The sequence below is a fragment of the Miniopterus natalensis genome, chromosome 3 (assembly GCF_054644295.1).
Source record: "Miniopterus natalensis isolate mMinNat1 chromosome 3, mMinNat1.hap1, whole genome shotgun sequence".
Classification (NCBI taxonomy): Eukaryota; Metazoa; Chordata; class Mammalia; order Chiroptera; family Miniopteridae; genus Miniopterus; species Miniopterus natalensis.
The window spans coordinates 43,522,394-43,543,094 of NC_142083.1; the positions used below are offsets into that span (position 1 = coordinate 43,522,394).

Genomic DNA, 20,701 nt, shown 5'->3' on the forward strand with positions numbered 1-20,701 from the left:
CTGGTCAGAATGTAAAATAATGTAATCAGTTCAGAAGCAGCTTCCCAGTATTTAAACATACATTCACCCTAAGATCCAGCCATTCAAATCCTTAGTATGCACAAAAGAGAAACAAAGCTTATGTCCATACAAAGACATCTATGAGTGTTCATAGCAGCTTCATCTGTAAGAGCCCCAAACTGGAAACCACTAAAATACTCATCAATCAGTGAATGGATATCACACTGTGGTCTACTGTACAACTGACTACGGCTTAATAAAAAAATGATTGAACTACTGATACAAGCAATAACATGAAGTGATCTCAAAATAATGATGCTGAGTGAAAGAAATCAGAGAAAACAAGAACATATTTTCTGATTCTATTTATATAAATTTATAGAAATGCAAATGAATCTGTAGAGACAGAAAGCAGATCAGTGGCCCTCTGGGATAAAGTTGCTGGATAGATGGGACAGATAGCAGTGGGGCAGGAAGAAACTTCTGTGGGCAATACAAATATTCAGTATTTTGGTTAAAATGATGGTTTCATAGGTGCATGCATCTATCAAATTGTATCGCACTGCACATTTTGAATATGTGTATGTTATTATATGGTAATTATGCCTCCACATCGATGATGAAGAAAGTGATCACGTCCACATTCTTTTTATAACTCACGTATTTATCAACTGTACATTTACAACTACACACACACTATGCACACACATTACAATACAATTACAGGCCCACAAAGTCAGGCAGGAGCATCACCTTCTCAAATTCGCATCAGAGACAGTTTTGTTGTTTTACACTTAAATCTCAAAGTGAACACCATGCAGCCCAAATGAAACGAGGCAGGTCTCATTGGCAAGACTGAGTAGTTTAATAAAACATACTAATAGAAGGAGCTGTACTCATAAAAATGACAAAAGTACTAATTTTTTCACGATGGTTCACTTCCGACTTAGCAGGTTATTTTCATCCATCAAGAAGGGCTTTGCGGGAAGCCCTGAATGAAGATGGATGGAGGAAAGTAACATAACTGCAAGGTTTTCTATTGCTCATATATTTTTGGTTTCAGATTGGATTTATTTGTGGTATGGTTGACTATAAGAAATCTGAAGATTATTAAACTATAACTGGGGTTACTCATACCTTCCCTAATAGTTCTTATTTCCCAGTAATTTTTCTGAAACTCATAAAGTATATTGATGGGTATGTTTCCTGCATTCATGGCATCTATTTAAGTGACTGCAATTTTCATATAAGAACCATGAAATAATTTTCTCTAGTTCTCTTATATAAGATGCATGGCTTTAAATATACATATTTAAAGGAGAGTTTCACTATTAATTTCTTTTAATATACACTAATATGGAAATCTCAATTCCAGTAATTACTCACCATGTAATTTCACATTGTAAAAGAAAGCTTTCAGGGCAACAGTTTCCATCATCTCCAATGAACCTGATTAAAATATTTGGCTATTTTCATAACAAGAGCTCTAACAAATGGTCCTAATCTGTCAGAGAGGAATGGGTCTGATTAGAAACTGCATTGCTGTGTTATGCTATTGTAAGATTAATACAGGAAGAAAATTTAGTTCCTTTTAATAAAATCCAATGATTTGTGAATTGACTCAATATCTGTAAATAGTAAGTATAAGTGTAACCCCATCCACTTAATTTGGTTGTTTAATTTGGCCCTGAGTATAATGATTTGAGTTTATGCAGCAACTTATTTCCCTACACTCATTAAATCTCAGTGTTTCAGAGGATAAAGGAAAGATTATGTGGTTTCAACTAAACGGACTACAGAGTTTCTTCAGAAATAATATTAATATTTTTCTGAAGTAGAATTCATCCACAGGTATGGCAAAATTTAAAATATTTTGGTGAAGCCCTGCAGAGGTAAAGGGACAAGATCTATGGATGATCTATTTTACTAAATGTGCAAATGTATTTTTGGAATCCATAGAGCTCTTTATAGGTACTGCCGTTAAACTATACTAAATTTACATGTTAAAGAAATTAAAGGTTATTGTAATTGTAATTGTAATTGTGCAATAGGTTATTGTAATAGTTAAAATGACTGACACCTTATTTTTATTTACCTGCTGCAAATTATAACTATGGAGGTACAATAACTTAGTCCATGGCTTTTATTTTATTATTTACATCATCAATAGACAACTCATTATATTTCTTAAATGAGAAAATGATCTCCAAAAACTACTACCTCTTACTCTCAATGCTCTTTTGAATTCTGTTAGTTATATAACTGTTTTAGTTTTTCTATTGGTTATTTTTACGACCTTAAACAATATATATAAGCCTCCTTTTTGTTCATCTGCTTTAGACATTAAGGCTATATATTACCCTTCATATCTCTTTCCTATTCTACTGCTCTACTTCTTTTATTCACAATTAAAATTTTATTTATGTTTTTACAATACCTTCTGTCCCATTTTGGCAAGTGTATCAGTCAGTGAGAGTTACAGGTAGTCTGTGTAATAATCACCAAACTCCCTGGCATCCAATATGCATATGATCATTACCTCTGCACCATCTGAACGTCAATGAGCGGTAGTGGTGTCAGGAGATCTCAGGTGGGCTTCCTTGAGGTGCTCTGCTTTGACTAAAGATCCTGCCAGGCTTGGCCTTGCGGGTTTGGGCTCCAGTCCGCTCCCTGTGTGATTATTCTGAAATCCAAGCTGAGGCAGCAGCTATATTTTGCGCCTCTGTGATGGGGTCAACAGAAGTTCAAAGGAGCAAGTGAAGCATGCAAAACCTCTTAAGACTCAGGCTCAGAGGTGGCTCACTGTCACTCCTCTTCATGAAATTGCCCAAACCAAGTAGCATTTCCAGACTCAAAGTTGAGGGGGTAAGAGAACTATATTCCTCCTTTCCAGGAAGAATTTCAAAGCCATACAACAAAGAGTAAGCATATAGGGAGGGATGAAAAATTGGGGCAATGATGCCATCTGTATGTTAATTCTTTAATGTCCTGTACATAATTGGTTGCAAAAATTGGAAATTGAAGGGTATTTATAGTACAGTCGTTATATAAATATTATTCACTGTAGAACCAACCACAAACACTGTGGTTCAGCAAAAATGTGCCACAATATGGAGGCTGTTCTGGCCACACAGTTGCATGGATTCCTTTTGGTATGTTCTATCAGTTGTTCAAAATCATGTCACTTTAGATGCTTCGTATTTATAAGAGTTTCTTTCTCTCTTATTTTTCCCCACACTATCTTACTGTTTGTTTGTTTTTGTTGTTGAAGTACAAACTTATTCAGCAAATGATCACAATCTTCCCATATTTTGACTGAAATGTCTTCCCATACTTCTGAAGGATGTTCTCCTGCCCTCTGATGAATTATTCAGACTTTGGCTGATTGTTTCCCAGGCCTGCTGCCAGCTACATCCTAGGAGTTCTGGGCCATCCTATCCTTTCCTGGATCCTGTTTCTTCTTTTCATTTCATTCCTCCTTCTTTAGTGCCATCATCATCAAAATGTTTATGCCAGCAAGTAACCGTGACCAAGAATTTTTCTAAGTCTCCTTAGAAGGAGAAGAGTAGGTTCTTAATAAAGCTTTCAGAATAGTTACTTTACCATTTTGATTCTACTAAAAAGCTGAGGAGTCTTTGACAAAAAAGTCTAAATAAACCTTTGGTTCTTTCTTTAAATGAAGTAGGAGATTTACTCCTATTATTAATTCCGAAACAGTTTTATATACATTCCAAATGTGAGACATGGTGCCCAACAAATAACATTCAAACAACTATGAAGAACCAAGATAAAGAAGGGGAGGGGAGTCCTGAGGGATGAGATGCCCCAAACTCTGCAAAAATATATATGACACACACGCAAGCACACAGTTTCTAGTGTTATCTACTCAAACTCTGTTTTCTTGAACGTTCACATTCTGAACACATCAATATAGTTTTTAAAATTACAAAGTCTCGTACTTTGTTTTTTGGCCCTTTGTTCTTGGGCCCTTTCCATTCTGCCCACATTGTATAACCCAGTGTTTCTGACAGTGACAGAGCTGCCAACCCGTGTGACTTCTGTAAGGAAGCCAGTGGAGAGAATAATCTAGAAGGTGATAAGTATTTTTAATTCTTCTAAATTCTTGTGGGTAAATTTGCTTTTCCACTGTAAATTCTTATAGAGATGTGTTATAAATTATAAATAATAGCAAATGCAAAGCTAAATACATAAGTTACTAAATGCATAAATATTCAGAAAAGTTAATTAAAATAAAACAATACTTCAGCCTTAGAATGCTGCATATTTTGGTGAAAATAAAAATGGATGTTTCAAAAATATTCTAGACCATGATAGCTAGAATATATTACTGAACAAAGAAGTCTTGCTATAATGAGGCAGCATGCTGCATATAATTAGAGTATTACAATAGCATACAGACAAAACTGTTAGGCACAACAAGCTTCATTACATATGAGGAAAGATTAAAAAATACATTTGAAAAACCAGATGTCCTTGTAAGTAAAAGTAAAAATAAATGGAAATATGACTGGTTTATAAATCTATCAATTATACTGGACAGAGTCAAGTAATATTTTGGCATTCTCATTTCTCTACTTTTATACACCAATTCAGAAAAACAGGAAACCTTAAGGGTTTTACCAATTTCCATCTTAATTCTGAAAGTGAATACTACTCTGATGTTTAGAAGAACAGTACCTGCACTGGAGGAAATGAAAGTGAATACCTGGGAAATAATTCATCCAATCCCCACTAGCAAAACACACAAAAATCAGCTGCATTCATACATATCTAAATGTGTCGGCTTTTTCTCAGAGACACGCCCAGAATCATGCTACAAAATAGAATACCTGGGAGATAAAAGAACATTCAGAACATCAACACAGAAACACATCGACGACTAAAACATCATTTTAAAGTGCTTCCAGCATACACAAGACACATTTACATTTCACAGTTATGTACACAGAGCACAGTACTACCTTATTATAGAATGGGTTTTGCTTCGATTTGCTATTTATCCCTCAATTACATGGTAAAATTGGATAGTTAAAAATGTAAAAACACATAAATGTAAAAATCTTTGGTTTTATGTCTATAAAACTTTCATCTTAAGATGTGTAGAAAAACTAATACTTTGGGAGGAAAAAAAAGCATTTTGATAAATTCTCCATTTTTCTGTAAGAGGGTGTTTACCTTAATTTTTGCAACCTTCGGGTCAAGGAATTCAATTATGTCATTCCATGCTGATGGGTTTCATTTTCATTTTCAGTATATAGGGTATTGATCTAATAATCACACTCTACTCCCCCAAATACCTAGAGTCATTTTCCCCCAAAACTAATTTATTACAAAACATGTCAAAGTAGCCCCTCTGGTGCCTATAACAAAGGAACAAACAACGATAACAAGAAACAATGAACATTTTTATTATATTTTAATAATATTCCAGTTGCCTGTACATGCACAGCCAAGTGGAAACATTTTAGCCACAGGCATCTCCAGAGAGCCACTGTCTGCCACTCTGCAATACAAATTAATGAATAGAAACTTCCATTAACCAAACTAGTTAAAAGGCAACTAACTATCCATTATAAATGAACAGTGCGTTTATGAGTAAGTTCATCTTAAATCGCTGTATGAAAGCCAAAGTGCGGACATTGTCACAAGTATTTCTCCTGGGGCTGCATAAATTCCTCTTATTGAGGTTTCATATTGTTTCAATAATCAAATAGATTACAAATTGACAGGTAAAAATTGGTGCCTTTTGGGTTAGCTAGAAAGCAGAGAAAATGGGTTAACATAAAAATAATAAGACATTCATTTTTTGGTTGCTCTTACAAGTTCAAGCTTATATGAATAATATATTGTAAGTATATTTTTTCCTTCAAAAAATTTCAATACTCTCTAGTCCTCTAACCATGGTCTCAAAACTCTTGATCCTATATCTCTATCAGTAAAATTTTAAGAGTGGTATGCACTTCCAATACATGTATAGTTAAGTGTTTTAAAATTACATACAATTATTGCTAAATGAATGTATTATGTACACAGGGTGGGGTAAAAGTTGGTTTACAGCTGTGAGTATGAGAAACAGAGTTTATTCTTGTATTATTACTTATTAATTATTGTATTATTTTCTATATGAACAACTGTAAACCTGCTTTTGCCCTACCCTGTATTATAACATGTAAAAATACATATTTTTTTTAATGAGAAAAAGTTGCAATAAACATTTTAAAGCATTTTCCCATGGCTGGCTTCATAATATCATTTATATCTCAAAACATGGCATTCACACTGAGTTATCAATAATAATGATGGATATAAAAATATATCATACACCATGTAGATCATTCAATTTGGGAGCCAGTGTCCTGTTAGATATGATGAGTCTGGCACTGCTTTATCCCATAATGTTTTTTGCTTAGCTCATAATAGGGGAAGAAACATTCGCTGCTATTTTCTTCTCTTATTGCATTACTGGTAATTTTCCAATCTCACATTTCTCTACAGATTTTCTTTTAGGCCAGTTGTGGATCTGGTGAGGGTTACTTTCATTAAACCTAGATAACATCAGCAACCACACTATTCTGAGAGGGAGCTGCTTTGTAGAACTCCTACTCTCCCCTCGGTACCTCTGCACTGGTGTCCTGCTGACAGGCAAATCCCCTGAGGTGGCTCTGTCAAGCACTGTGGCCAACAGTAGAAAAATTAATACATATAATTGTTGACAACAAATAAACATACAAGTTCTCTCATTTTCTTTGCACCTATCAGCACTGTCTCTTGTATTCTTCCAGGGTACATGCATGTCAGTGTGAAAACAACTACACTCTAAGTGTCTAGGAAGATGGATCTGGGGATTTAACACACGCCCTATTTGGTTTTAAGCATAAAACCATGCTCAATTACTTATGATCTCTAGAGAAGAACGATGGTGCATGGAATTAGAATTTTCTTATTTCAATATTTTCAAATATCTTCTTCTTTCAATATTTTCAAATAATGAAGTATTCTCAACAGAAGGAAGGAAAAACACACACACAAAAACATTTCTAAGGCTGGCTTCCAGACAATTAACTTTTTAAAAAGGGTTTGGAATGACTAATCTTGTACTCATGCTTATATATCTTGGGCAGATGCTAAGATCACAAGGTGACTATAAGAGAATGAGTCACTCAAAGCAAAAAATCAACACTGGGTTCTTTATCAACCAAAAAGTTTCCCAGTGTATGATTTAAACAAACAAAAACATTATCTAATACTAGATAATTTATTTCTACCTATCACTGAATCAAATCTTGAAGCAGTTTCATAGTTTTTCTGCTTGCTTTTAGGTAATAAAAATATCCTTAGCTTACTTTCAGTTAATAAACAACAATCACTTATATTTTACGTACTAAAATAAGTCCAGTCTTGTAGCATCTAAAAATTCATAATCATATCCCATTTGAAAATTTCTTCCCCAGCTTTGGCCTTCCTTAAGATGGGAAAATTACCTTCGGAAAGGAGCAGGCCCTGTCCTAACATTTTCAGGGTCTGGACAAAACATTCAGAAGTTATAATAAAGCTAATAAATTGTTACATTTTGTATACTTATTCTCCTATGTTTGTAACAATGAGGAAGACTACTCTGAAATGAGAACTCTCAGATACCTCGGAGCTTCAAAAATCAAAGTGAGGACCTTGTAAGAAAAGGCTTTCAACTCACCCTTCTCGGTGGATAACCATCTGGAACATCCAGGCTCTGCCTGCCCCAGCCGGCAAAGAGCTACCCATGGCCTGTCTCTGAGCCGAGAGGTGTGCATACCAGTGACACGGTCCGTCAATGGCAGATCAGATACGGAGGAGAGGCCTACATGGGCCTTGGGAGTAAGCAGAGTGCCATGTGGACAGAGCATTCTTGGGTTCTGAGTACCCTGAGCACGGTCTAGATCTGCCTCCAGGTAAGCATGCTCCTTCGTTTCCGTTGCCTTCTTGCCCCTTGCAGAGGGTTAATGCAAGAGAAACGTCAGAGCAAAGTCTCCAATGTGGGAGACACAGGGCAGGGGAACCTCCTGGCAGTGTCCAAGGAAGAACTGGGAAGGGAACTGGGGTCACAGCTTCTCTTTCATTCCTGCGCATCCCCCACTCTAACTGCACTTGGACTTCTCATTATCAGAGTAAATGAGATGAACGTTTTCCTTACTGTTCAGGATGAAATGTGGCATTGCTGACCCCTGGAGGTGGCAGATGTGCAGTTGTGGGCTCCTTCTCTCCTGGGGCAAGGTTGTCATTTTTTTTTGAAAATACCTCATCCCTGAAATTCCTTGCCTCCAGCTGCCGTCTCTGCTAGGTCACCATACACTGCATATAGTGATCACTCTGTGACCTTAGCATCTGTCCCGGTTCCCCATGGATCACCACTCTGGTGGGTCAGAGAACTTCTCTGGCTTTCCTCTTAGGCTCCATTCCTCTTAATATAACACAGATGCTTGGCTCTGAGTCACATCTGACCCTCAGGAAACAGCACACACATTCTTTCTCTGCCAATCTAGCGGTGCAGTCTATTCCTCAAACAATTCCTTGCCTGCTCTGTATCAGGTGGGGACAGATGCAGTCACAGCCTCTTGTCTTTGGAGCTCCTTAGGCAGACGTTAAGTTACCAGTTTGTATGTAATTGAATATAAAACGTCATTACAAAAAATAGAAGGAAAAACTTAGTGTTTTGTTTCTTTCTGATCTCCTGTAGTCTCTTTGTCCTTACTAGTGTACTTAATATCAATCATGTTGTTTTTTAAAAGGAACTCTTTAGGGAAAAGAAGAGAGTTTACTTTTAAAATCCAGCAAAGCTCTTTAGTTTTGTACTTGAGAACACTTTAAAAATAAAAGTTGGGCAAAACTTTTGAACTTCAAAGAGTGACTCTACTTTTAAATGATAAAAACCAAATCATGTCCAAAGTCCCTGAAAAAGAAAAAATGACCAGGAGGTTCATCTTAAATATATTCTCTGAACCTTTTGAGAAAGGCAGGCCATAAACTACAGCAGAAAGATAGCTGACCATAAATATTTTTCTTCAATTCAATTGCTTTGAAGGGGAAAGAAAAAGACTGTTCTCAGATAAAAATGTCATTTACACTCTTATTGGACTATGCTCAAAGAGAAGTTGAAACAAGTTATTTTACCTATGACTTTGAAACATCAATTAAAAAATAGAGCCCATTAAGTAATTTCACGTTTGTTTAGTGTTCGATACATAAGATCATCAACACAATGATACACTAAATACCTTAGATGACTTTATAAATTAAAAAAACTGATAGTCTAGGAACTTAACTAAGCAGGCTTAAAAGATTAACCAGTATATCGAAAGATAACAATCTGCTATCCTGAGTCATTAATCCAATATATAATTTAGAGTAATGTTGGTAGTAACATAGTAACATGGACATTGTTTTAGCAAGATATATATATATATATATATATATATACACACATATATATATATATGCACACACACATCTCTACACATGTACACTTATAGATATATACAATGAATTTCATCCTAAATGAAAACACAGAAAATGATTCTAAACAATGCTAGCCATATTGTCACCAAAGTAATACCTTATCAATATCTAAGTGGACCCCATTGCTTACTCTATTCAGATACGGTGAATCATCTATACATAGCTCCATGGAAATCAGGAGTAATTGCCTGCCTCTAAAAAAGGCTGACTTGTACCTCTGGAGCTGACCACAGGGATTTATTTGTACTGCTGTACATGCTGCACTGTGCTTTGCGGTTCTCATTACATATGCAGAGCCAATTGGGGAGAATTTGGAATAATTATTTATTTTTAATATATATCCTGCTTATTGCACAAAGCTGTGAAACAGGTTGCAGCAAAATTCCTGCATCTTAAGATACCTGAAAATAAAAAAAGATTATCCAAAACCATACAGTAGAGTGGGAGCAATAGGAACTTAAAATAGAATACTAGATTTGAACATTAAGTTTTTCTTTGTCAGGTAAGCAAAATAGCTTTTACCATTCTCAGTGCATGATACCATTGGAGCACCTCTGTACCTCAGAAAAGAGAAACATGTGATTCCCTGAATTTATATGAAATGTATACACCGATATTATAATAAATTCATTCAACAAATGTTTACTGTGCACCCACTACGTGACAAACACCTTGCCAGACATAAGGAATAAACTGGTATATAAAACAGACACCTAAGGCAAGTAACCTCAACAGGTCGAGGGCAAGAGACAAGACAATTGCAATGATCTCTGTTGCAATTCACCATGGTTTTCTCTAGGTTTCTATTTTGGTCATCAAACATAAGAAAGTGTTTACTGAGCTTATTGGTCACTCACTTATCCATCCATCTGTCAAATACATTTGAGTACCTACTAAGTGCAAGGCACAGTTCCAGGTTATGGTCAAGAATCAAGGATGACTCAGGTGGAAACTGTTTAAGTTACCTGGGGCGATGAGAAATACCCAAGTAAATACAAAACAAGGTACAAAGAAAGAAGAAAGAAGTGGCATGGAAGGTGGAAAGTAGGGGCTCTCCTGCTTGAGGAAGGAGGGGGGCTCATGGAAGCGCTCCTGGGTGATCTGGGCCTGGAATGAGAGCTGAGTGAGAGGGGATGGAAAGCGCAATGGACAGCAAGTGAAGGAGGATCGCAAAGCATCAGGTATATAACGGGGACTATGGAAATAGAGGAGGAGAGTTAGGCCAGGGCCAGGTTTTGGCAAGAGAGCATTTTCGGCTTACAGAGCTGGTGCCCTTGACTACGCCTCTTGCTGTGCAAAGGCTAGCAAAGGAAACAGAGAGCTAGACGCCCGCCCTTGCATTTAATTATGCTCATGGACCGTTCTTCTCGCAGATGATGGAGGGTTCTATAAAGAAAGCAACTATACACCTGCACAGTTCTGGGAAGGTCACATCCTCGGCACCAGCTCATCTGTGACGGAATCACCTTCTACTCTGCTTACCTTCTACCTGTGAGTATGGCTCCTGAGGACCCGGTTCTCCCACGGGGGTAACTCCCGTGCAGTGTCTTCTCCAAGAGCCGCTGGCCCCTGCCTTACACTACCGCTCCTGAGGGACCCGCTGCCTGGGCTGCGTGAGTGTCGCTCAGAAAGGCCCTCGATCCATTCTTCGGCGGCGCTGAGGCACACACAGAGGAGGCGGCGGACAATGGGCCGTGCCGGTGAGAAGGTATATGTAGGAAAGCAACTTCAAGAAAAAAGAGTGTGCTGACTGCAAACCACAAATAATGGCACAGAGTCTAGTAGGAAAAGTGGCAAACAGCTTTCCAGATAATCTGATGCAAAGCATTGCGCCTCACTCCTTTATCCCTCAGATGAAGAAGCCACCGCCAGGCGGTGCGACCTTTAACATAATCACTATTTCTGGAGAGAATTTAAGTGCTGAATCAATGCTTGTAAAGAGGATGCAGGGGTGGACATTTCTCCTTACGTGTATTTGCATTAAAACATGTATATGTGCAGAAAAAGATCCCTGAATTAGTCTTCAGCCTCACCCCGCCCTTGCCTCCTACGTACTGACCATTCATTTGACAATAACTCCCTCACCTCTCATTTCTCTGCTTCCCTTTGTTTTCATCTGTCCTCTCTCCTTTGCCTCAAGATTAAACTCTCCATCTGAGCTTATAGTGTCATTCCCACTCCCCTCTCTTCTGAGTTATTGAGTTAAATAATATGAAGCAAGTTTAAAATTAACTAACAATTATTTATCTACCATTTTTAGAAACTGCAGGGCTCCCCAGAGCCTTCAGAAGCTAATGAACATTGACAGTCTCCAAAAGTAAGAAAAAAAATATACAGTGTTCTCAAACTTATTTGGCCATAAGAGTCTTTTTAGATGAAGCAGTATTTTCTCCACACTAATTTCACAGGCTATTGAAGGCTCTGTCATTTCCTAGGTGCTTTTGGTTCATTTGTTTTTGTCTTTCACAGAGCCCAACATCATGGAAGATGAGGTCTTTATTAGTCCAAGATACACTGATGGGTTAATTGGTTAACACACTAATGGTTGAGTTACGCACTTAGTTATTCAACAAATATTTACTAAGCACCTACTATGAGCCTTTTAGGCATAGAGCAAAAACCAAACAAATCAAATTCTTGTTCTTAGGAAGCTAACTTTCTTGAGGAAAGCATAACAACAAAAAATAAATATATGCCAGGTGGTGAGGAAGTTAAAAATGATAAGAGAGTAAGAGGAATGGAGAGTAGAGAGATGGTGGCGTAAGGGTTTACAGAATGACATTTTATTCCAGGTAGCTGGGAAAGGGCTCTCTGCAGAACTGTCACTTGTTCAAAGATGTATCAAGAAAGAATGAGAGAGAGGGCCTTGTGTTGATCAAGGAAAGAGGCCAGGTAAGTGAACACAAAGGCAGCGGCCCCGGGCGGGAAGAGGTCGTGGTCTGTTTGAGGAGAGAAGGACAACAGTGAGGCCAGAGCGGGGTCCTCAGGGTGGAGCAGGGTGGGGGATAAGGCCAGAGAAGCTGCGACTGAATGTGGTGGCCTCTTTTGGTCACTAAAACCTTGGATTCTACTCCAAGTAAACTAGGAAACTGTGCAGGGCTTTGTACACAGAGGACCGACTATCAGTTGGATCTGAAGAGGATTACTCTGGCTGTTGTTTTTAAAATAGACTAGGGATCAGTGTAAAGACGGCACAATCATTAAGAGTATGTCATAGTGGGTAATGGTGCCTTAGGGAAGACATGGAGGCGTAAGAGGTGATCAGAATCCAGATATAGTCTTTAAGTAATCAGAGAGCACACAGGAGACACTGAATATAGATAACTCTTCTACGGAGCTTTATTGAAAAGCACACAGCTAGAATAATAGGATCTGTCTCCTGGCCTGCCCCTTCCTTCCTGCCTTCCTCCCTCTCACCACACCTACCGAGACGGTGTACATGCCTAATTACAACACTCTGCTTTTTAAGACATCTGCTGTTCCATCTTATCTACTGCAAAATCAGCTCAGAAAAGATGAGTATTTTAGTACCAATTTCTTCTACCATAATTAAAAAATATTTTGAAAACCAATCAGAAATGATAATGATAATTTATGGTGTACAGAACTTCTAATTATACATAACAACATATATATTAAATTGCCTGGGCATCCTCAACCTGGCCTAAAAGCAGGCAAAGGGCCCAGTTACTTCTATTTTACACATGAGAAACCCAAGGCTTAGCATAATCATTAGTTCGAGTTCATATGACTTGTTAATAGCACAGAGGACTTGAAATTTGAGTCTCTTCTACATTTCTGTTCTAAACCCACTTCATGCCTTAATTTTTCAAATAAACTATATTCATTTTACTTAGAAACGGAAGTAACTCCTTTACTTACCACTCAAAGAACCTTTTTCATATGTTTGGGGGAGAGAATTCTCTTAGAAATGTTCAAGTTTAAGATATATCTTATAAAATGATTTAAAAATCCTGAATATTTAAGGATAATTTATTTCCAAAGGATATTGCCTTAAATTTATTAAACTTATAGGCTATGGTGTGGTTGCAAAATCATAGTGAGAGCAAAATCAGTTAAGTTACCTTCTAAAAGCTGCTGTTAGTAAATATCTACTCAGTGCAGCTGTGAGTCCCGATATCCAATGAAAACGTAAATTATGTTCTCTTTTTCATGATCATTACTATCTTTTAGTATGCAATCATATCACTTTTGATTTACATATCATTTCTATTATAATGATTTCTTTAAAATATTCTGTATTTTGCTATTAAGATTCAGCCAATGTGAAAGATAAAGCGACAGAATATATATATCTAAAGGCATTCAGTCTAACAGGTCCTTTAAAAATATCAAAATTTGAAAATTCAGTATCTTAAATAACATCATATATATTTAAGGTATTGATTACATATGTATGTAAATTACATATTTTTCTATCGAATTCTAGATTCTATCCTAACGATGCTGTTAAAAGCATGAAACAAAAGTCAATAACAAGGTGCACTGGAAATTATAACAATATATTACACTCCCCAAGACTATGACAAGAAGTAAAAAAAATATATATTATAATGCTACTGAAATTCATTAGCAAAATAACAGTATAATTCACTTCAAACTGTTTTCCAAATCTGAACATTGTTCAGCTTCCTCCAATTCCTTATGACCACCTCAGTCCAAGCCACCATCTCCCAGCTGGTCTCAGGCACTCCACCCTTACCCCTAACAGAGCCTAGTCTTCACCAGTGGCCAGGGTCACTCTCCAAACAAAAGTTAATTCACGTACTTTCCACCCTCCCAAGGTGCCCTTCCACACTTACAATAAACTACAAAGTCCTCTCTGGTTTATGAGGCCCTACGTCATCTGTCCCTTGACTACCACTTGGGTCTCATTTTGGCCCCCCCTTCTCACCACTCACCATGCTCCAGTCAGACCCCTCTTAGGACTCTAAGCTTGCTACTCCATCTGGTTAGCTGGCTGGCCCCTGACCTCATGTCTCTGCTTAAAGGTCACGCAGTGGGAGAAAGCTTCTTTGGCCATGCTCTAAAATAGCACTCAGGTAACTCTGCTCCACAGTCCCTATCCTCATGCATATATTAGTGCTTGATATTATACATTTCTAAGTCATCTCTTTAAATTTCATTTTTTATTGAGATCATTGTAGATTCATGTGCATTTGTAAAAAAAAATAATAATAATAGAGGAATCCGATATATACTTTACCCAGTTCCCCTCAGTGGTTAACATTTTGCAAAATTGTGATATAAAGCACAACTAAAATATTTATATTATAACACATCAAGCTTCTTCAGATTTCTCTAGTGTTACTTATGCTTATTTATGTGAATGTAAGTAAGTCTATATAATTTTATCATGTCCGTAGGTTTGTGTCGATATGCTGAGCAGTTCCAGCACCACAAGGATTCCTCATGTCGTCTTTCATAACCACGCTCACCTCCACCTCCTCACTCCCTAACACTTGGAAACCACTCATCTGTCTTCTGCTTCTAAAATTTTGTCGTTTCAAAGATGTTATGTAACTGGAATCAGCTAGTATACATCCTCTTGGGGCTGGCTTTTTTCACTCGGCTTAATTTTTCTGGAGACAGTTCCTTCCTTTTCATTGCTGAGTACTGAGTATTCCACTACACACACACACACACACACACACACACACACACACACACACACACACACACACACACACACACACACACACCCGCTGTTTGTGTAACCATTCACCTGTTGAAGGATATCTGGGTCCAGTCCAGTTTTTGGCTATAACCGACAAAACTGCTATGAACACCTCCAAACATTTTTTTGGGTGAACTTGCGTTTTCATTTCTCTGGGATAAGTGCCCAAGAGTGTAGTTGCTGGGCTGTATAGTAAATGTGTGTGTCACAGTTTTTATTGTCCCTTTCCCCATTAGAATGGAAGTCCTGTGACACCAGGGACGTGGCTATTTTGGTTTAGTGCTGTAGCCATGTCCAGAACAGTGCTCAGCACGGAGGCAGGGGCTAGCACATGCCGCTGGATGAGTACATTTCAGAGCCTTAAGGAGACGTATTACCATGTGCACAGGGGCTATGGCTTTTGTAACTGATTGTGGTGAAGTGTGTCTGCAGAGTGTCTCCCCGGGAGAGATAGTAAATATGAGAATAAGAGAGGTGTGGCCATGGTGTCTGTCCCCCTACCTGCCTGAGGTGGCAGTTTGAGCCCTGAATGAAAGGACAGTTAGGCCAAGGAAGCAGGAAGGCTGAGCACCAAAGGATGGGTGAGTTTCTGGGAAACACCACATGACTTTCCAGTCCCAAGAAACACAGTATATCACTAAGTCATTAAAATGGCTCAGCTTGCCCGGATATCCCCTCAGGTCATGTGCAGCCTCAGTCACCGGGTGGCCACCAGTGGAAGTCAGAGTGGCCTGCCCCCGAGCCAGATTTCCAAGGTAGGGTCAGTAGCAGAGCCAGGGAGCTTATGCTCATTCCTAAGCAGGCGTGGCAACCTGGTAAAATAGTAAGTTCTCACAAAATATTTGTTTAATGTGTAAATAAAATAATTTATTTCCTGACAGAACTGGGGAGGGCTTCAGGGGAGAATGAGGTTCTACAAGGGCAAATGGTGTGGCAAATGGCAGGTAACAGCAACAGGAATTTGGAAATCAGCGTCAACCTCACCACAAACTGGGAGGCCTGGGAAATTTGGATTACATGCAACAAATTTTTAAAAACCGTATTTGAGGTACCATCTCTATTCCTAGAGAGGTCCTTTATAAAATCCCAGGCTAATCAGTTCCAGAAAGTCAGTCCTATTAGTATAAGTACACCACCTTCATGAGTATAACCTTCTGGCAAAAGTCGTTGAGCATAATTCTGTTCAGAGTTTGTTTTCTTCGGACAATCAGATTGCTTTTAATAAGTAACGGGGGCTGGGGGTGGGGGGAGAACGTTTAACTGTTATCTAAATAGCAGCTTTCAAATATTTTGAGTTTGTGAATAGCTGAGGATTTCATTGCAAAAACCACAAACAGTCTGTATTTGAATAGTGTCTTTGTGTAAGTGTCCACTACATACCTCGGCCGGGACAGTGTGAGGCTCCTGCAAAGGGTGCAGACAGCCAAATAAAGATGCCTGGGAACTCTGGCTACTGAAGATAGGTTAAGGGATAATGTATTTTAAGGACACTAAGTTAATAATGTTCCTCTGGCGTGATTCTTTCAGTCAGTCAAGGGCTCTTGCTGTAAGATAATTTCCATTCTATTAAGCAAAGGTTGAATGACAAAATGCAATAAGGATGCATGATTATACATTTAGTTTGGGATTCCATTTGTGTATCCTAAGCTTCATTTCTCCTTGAGTATTTCTCTGCTTAGCTCCTTTAAGGCATAGTAATTCCTCACAGTGTGGTTCTAGAACACTGACTCCCAGCCTTGGTTGCACATTAGAATCATCTGGGGAGGTTTTAAAGCTGCTAATGCCTAAACCATACACCAGACCAATTAAATAAGAGTCTCTGGGGTGGGAGCCAGGCATCAGTATTCTTCGTAGGCCCCCGGGTGGTTCTAATGAGCAGCCAAGGCTGAGAACCAGTGTTCTAGAATCATTAGTGTCAGATTCACTAGGACACTTGTTAATAGATTAGGGTCCAAAATTAAATCTATTAAATTGAAATATCTATGAATAAGCAAGAGGAATCTGAATATTATTCTGCACTGTCAGATGGTTTAAATGTACACCAAGTTTAAGAGCCTCTGGCTTACAGAGTTAAAGGGGTCAACATCGACCAGCAAAAACATCAAAGAACAGGAAAACTTGAAATCTCAATTCACAGTCAGAAATTCTTTTGGAGTTGGAGAGGAGTCTATTTTGAAAGTCTTCTTAGAGGTCTTTATATTTAACCCATGTAAGTTATATAGTTTGCAAGTGTCAATGATAACTTCAGGTAATTCCATGCAGTTCTGAAGTGAATCCTTTATTAGGGCAAATCCATCCTCCAGAGGAAAAGCTAAAATAAAGAGGCCATGAAGCTAATTTAGAAAGAGTAATTTTTAAAAATAATAATCACCAATGAATTAGGGGTGTTAAGAGAGGAATTCTTATAGAAAAGCATAAAGCTCCAAATGGAGCTTCCTACTCAATTTTATTTTTCTAAAAAATTACAATTAAAATGTTTTTAAAAGAAGGGAAAAATGAATAACCAATAGGAATTCCCAATATATTTTAAAATATTAGTCCATTAAGCATAGGGAAGCAGTGCAAAGGATTATTAATTCCAATTTTCATAAACATGTTATTTCCACAACATAACACAATGTAAAGTTCTTCGGGCTTGTTGAATTGAGTTAAACTGAATTGAATTATCATATGATAAAACTGAAGCTCAGAACCATTAAGTGCTAACTGATTCCATCACTTCATCAAAATAGAATTGCATCAAAAACCCAGGTCTAATCCAGAAGTATTCTCTTAACAGCATGCTTCCTCCATATAATTTGGAAATTAAAGGTCATTCTTTTCTTTTCTTTTTTTAATCTTTATCTGAGGATATGCTTTTATTGATTTTTAGAGACAGAGGAAGGGAGAGAGAGAGGAGAGGGAGAGGGAGAGGGAGAGGGAGAGGGAGAGGGAGAGGGAGAGGGAGAGGGAGAGGGAGAGGGAGAGGGAGAGGGAGAGGGAGAGGGAGAGGGAGAGGGAGAGGGAGAGGGAGAGGGAGAGGGAGAGGGAGAGGGAGAGGGAGAGGGAGAGGGAGAGGGAGAGGGAGAGGGAGAAATATTGATGTGAGAGAGAAATATCTATCAGTTGCCTCCCATAGTCATCCCAACTGGGACTGAATATGCAACCTAGGTATATGCCCTCACTGAGAATCGAACCCACAACCTCTTGAGTTATAGGACAAGGCTCCAACCAACTAAGTCACCCAGCCAGGGCTAAAAGTCATTTTTAAGCCAGTAATCATCAAGCTTGGTGCATCTAAAGATCATACAGATGCTTTTATCTTTATCCAGGGTACCTTGACCAAAGATACTGATTCAATAGGACTATACCTATTAACTGTGTATTTGTCACTCCTGTGTCATGAAACTTAAAATTCTTTAACTATTTAGCTATATTACAAACTATATTTAATTCACATTCTGTCATATAGAACTAAATTAAATAGCTCCCCCCACCTATGGATGTCTGAAGAATTTTTAAAAATTCTTCTCCTAAAAGCAATGTTTATATTATAAATAATTTTCATTGATTTTCAATAAAAATTTTGATTTGCAAAAACAATAAATATTTTGCTTATAACTACTGTTATGTAACTGAATGCAGAAGTTGCTACCTTAATCTATGAGATGATTACTTTTAGCTACTGAAAGCCTTGGGTGGTACTTCTCAAACTTCAATATGCATGGGTGTCGACTGGGGATCATTTTGGTTGGTTTGAGATGGCACCTGATCATGTGCATTTCTAACAAGCTTCCAAGCATTGCTTATGCATAGCCACATGTTGAGTAGCAAGGTTTTAGAGCATATCTAGACCTTACAATTATTACTACTGGGGGGAAAAAACCAAATACCTAGTGGTTCTTACAAGTCATTAAAAGAACGACTTTTGTTTTGTCCTACCTGGAAAAGCTCTCAGGGCTCCCAGGACTTTTAAATCCTTTACAATTTCATCTATAAAGAGGAAGTCTTGAAAACCTTTGTACAGTAAGCAAGCTACCCACTTAGTCATAATACTCTCCTAGCTGTTATGAAACAAAGATAATCTATTTCTAGTTCAATTCCTCCATTTATGTCTTCAATTGCACAAAGGTCAAGTAACTGGCTCAAGGTCACTTATCCAATAACTGTAAAGGTCAGGTCTCAAATCCAGGTCTCTGATTCCAAATCCAGTTGTTTCCCCCCTCCGTTCTCTGTTGCCTCTAATAGTGATGCACTTCAGAGAACAGGGACCAACTTGTTTAGACCACAAAATCCCAGTTCTGAATTGAATAGCAAAGCCTAGGGCTGTCCATTGCAATTCCTAACATGGGCGTAAGGTCTTGTGGGGGATCAGCTGCTGTAAGGGGGAGGGTCTCTTTCTGCTTCACAAGAACAATTCAACACAATTATGTGGATCGATGAGCTTATTTGAGTATGGTGTAAACTAAGAGAGAAAAGATTTGTATGTTCTACTGTGGAGAATGGGGGCATGAATTATTTATTCTATTTCTCCAAACATGACGGTTCCTTTGAAAGGGCCCACAGCCAGCCATTGTGTGGGGGTCAGAGGCGGGTGGATACTGCCCCATGTGCCTAGGTCACACCCACTTATATTGGTACAAATGCATGATGGCTTGATGTCTTCAATGGGACTTCTAGGCTATTAAAGATAACTGCAACTACAATGTTTCTTCATAATATGAAGAAAACAAAGCCCAGAGATGTGAAAAGAATTTTGTGTTGTTGTACAGATATTATTAGATGGAATTTAGATTTGGGGTTTCTCAACCAGGGGTTTAAGGGCCAGCCCCAACTTCACATTGACATCAGCAGTAGGGTAGGGTGAAAGGGCTAATAAATATGAAATATTTAAGTGACATTAGGATCTACACATGCCTTCCACATACTGTCCTTTTAAGGATTTCTAACAGTCAGAATTTGCCTTTGTATATGTTCACTCTCTCCCTTTTGAGGCCCTGCAGCATAGAAAAGAGAAAGTTAGGATGATATGATTGACCTTGGGTGCAATTCCTGCCTCTGAGCACTGGGCCACAGCGCATTATGAAAGCTCTGTTCTCATTTCAAGGGGGGTTTCCTCTGTAAGTGTGTGTGTGCTGTGTGCAAGCAGCTCTGAATTGAGGAGCTCAAGTTGGGCAGCCAGACTGTCTCCCTCTGGGCACTGTTCTGACACACTTTGTAGTTTTGTTAATAAGTAAGTTAGTAATATTGTCTTCACAGAATTAAGTGAATGTCAACTAGATGAAAAGCAACCAGGACTCTGGGCTCCCATCTCTGTCTTTCTGGGGATGTGTTGAGGTGTTCATGTGTGAAGGCTGAGCGCTGATGCTACAATAAGGGAGAATCAGCCTTAGCAACTCAGGACCTGGGCTCAGAAAAACAGCAGCATCTCAGTTCCTCACTGGTGATCAGAGCTCTTAGAGACAATTACAAATGCCAGTTGTAAGGAGCACAAATGGCCTTAAAGGCCAC

At 38.3% G+C, this 20,701-nt stretch overlaps 1 protein-coding gene across 1 annotated transcript in view; it reads right to left on the reverse strand.

Annotated features, from left to right (window-relative positions):
- The window catches only part of EDIL3 (EGF like and discoidin domains 3), a 357,017-nt gene that overhangs the window by 167,004 nt on the left and 169,312 nt on the right, over window positions 1-20,701 (reverse strand). The gene's annotated exons all lie outside the window — the stretch shown is intronic.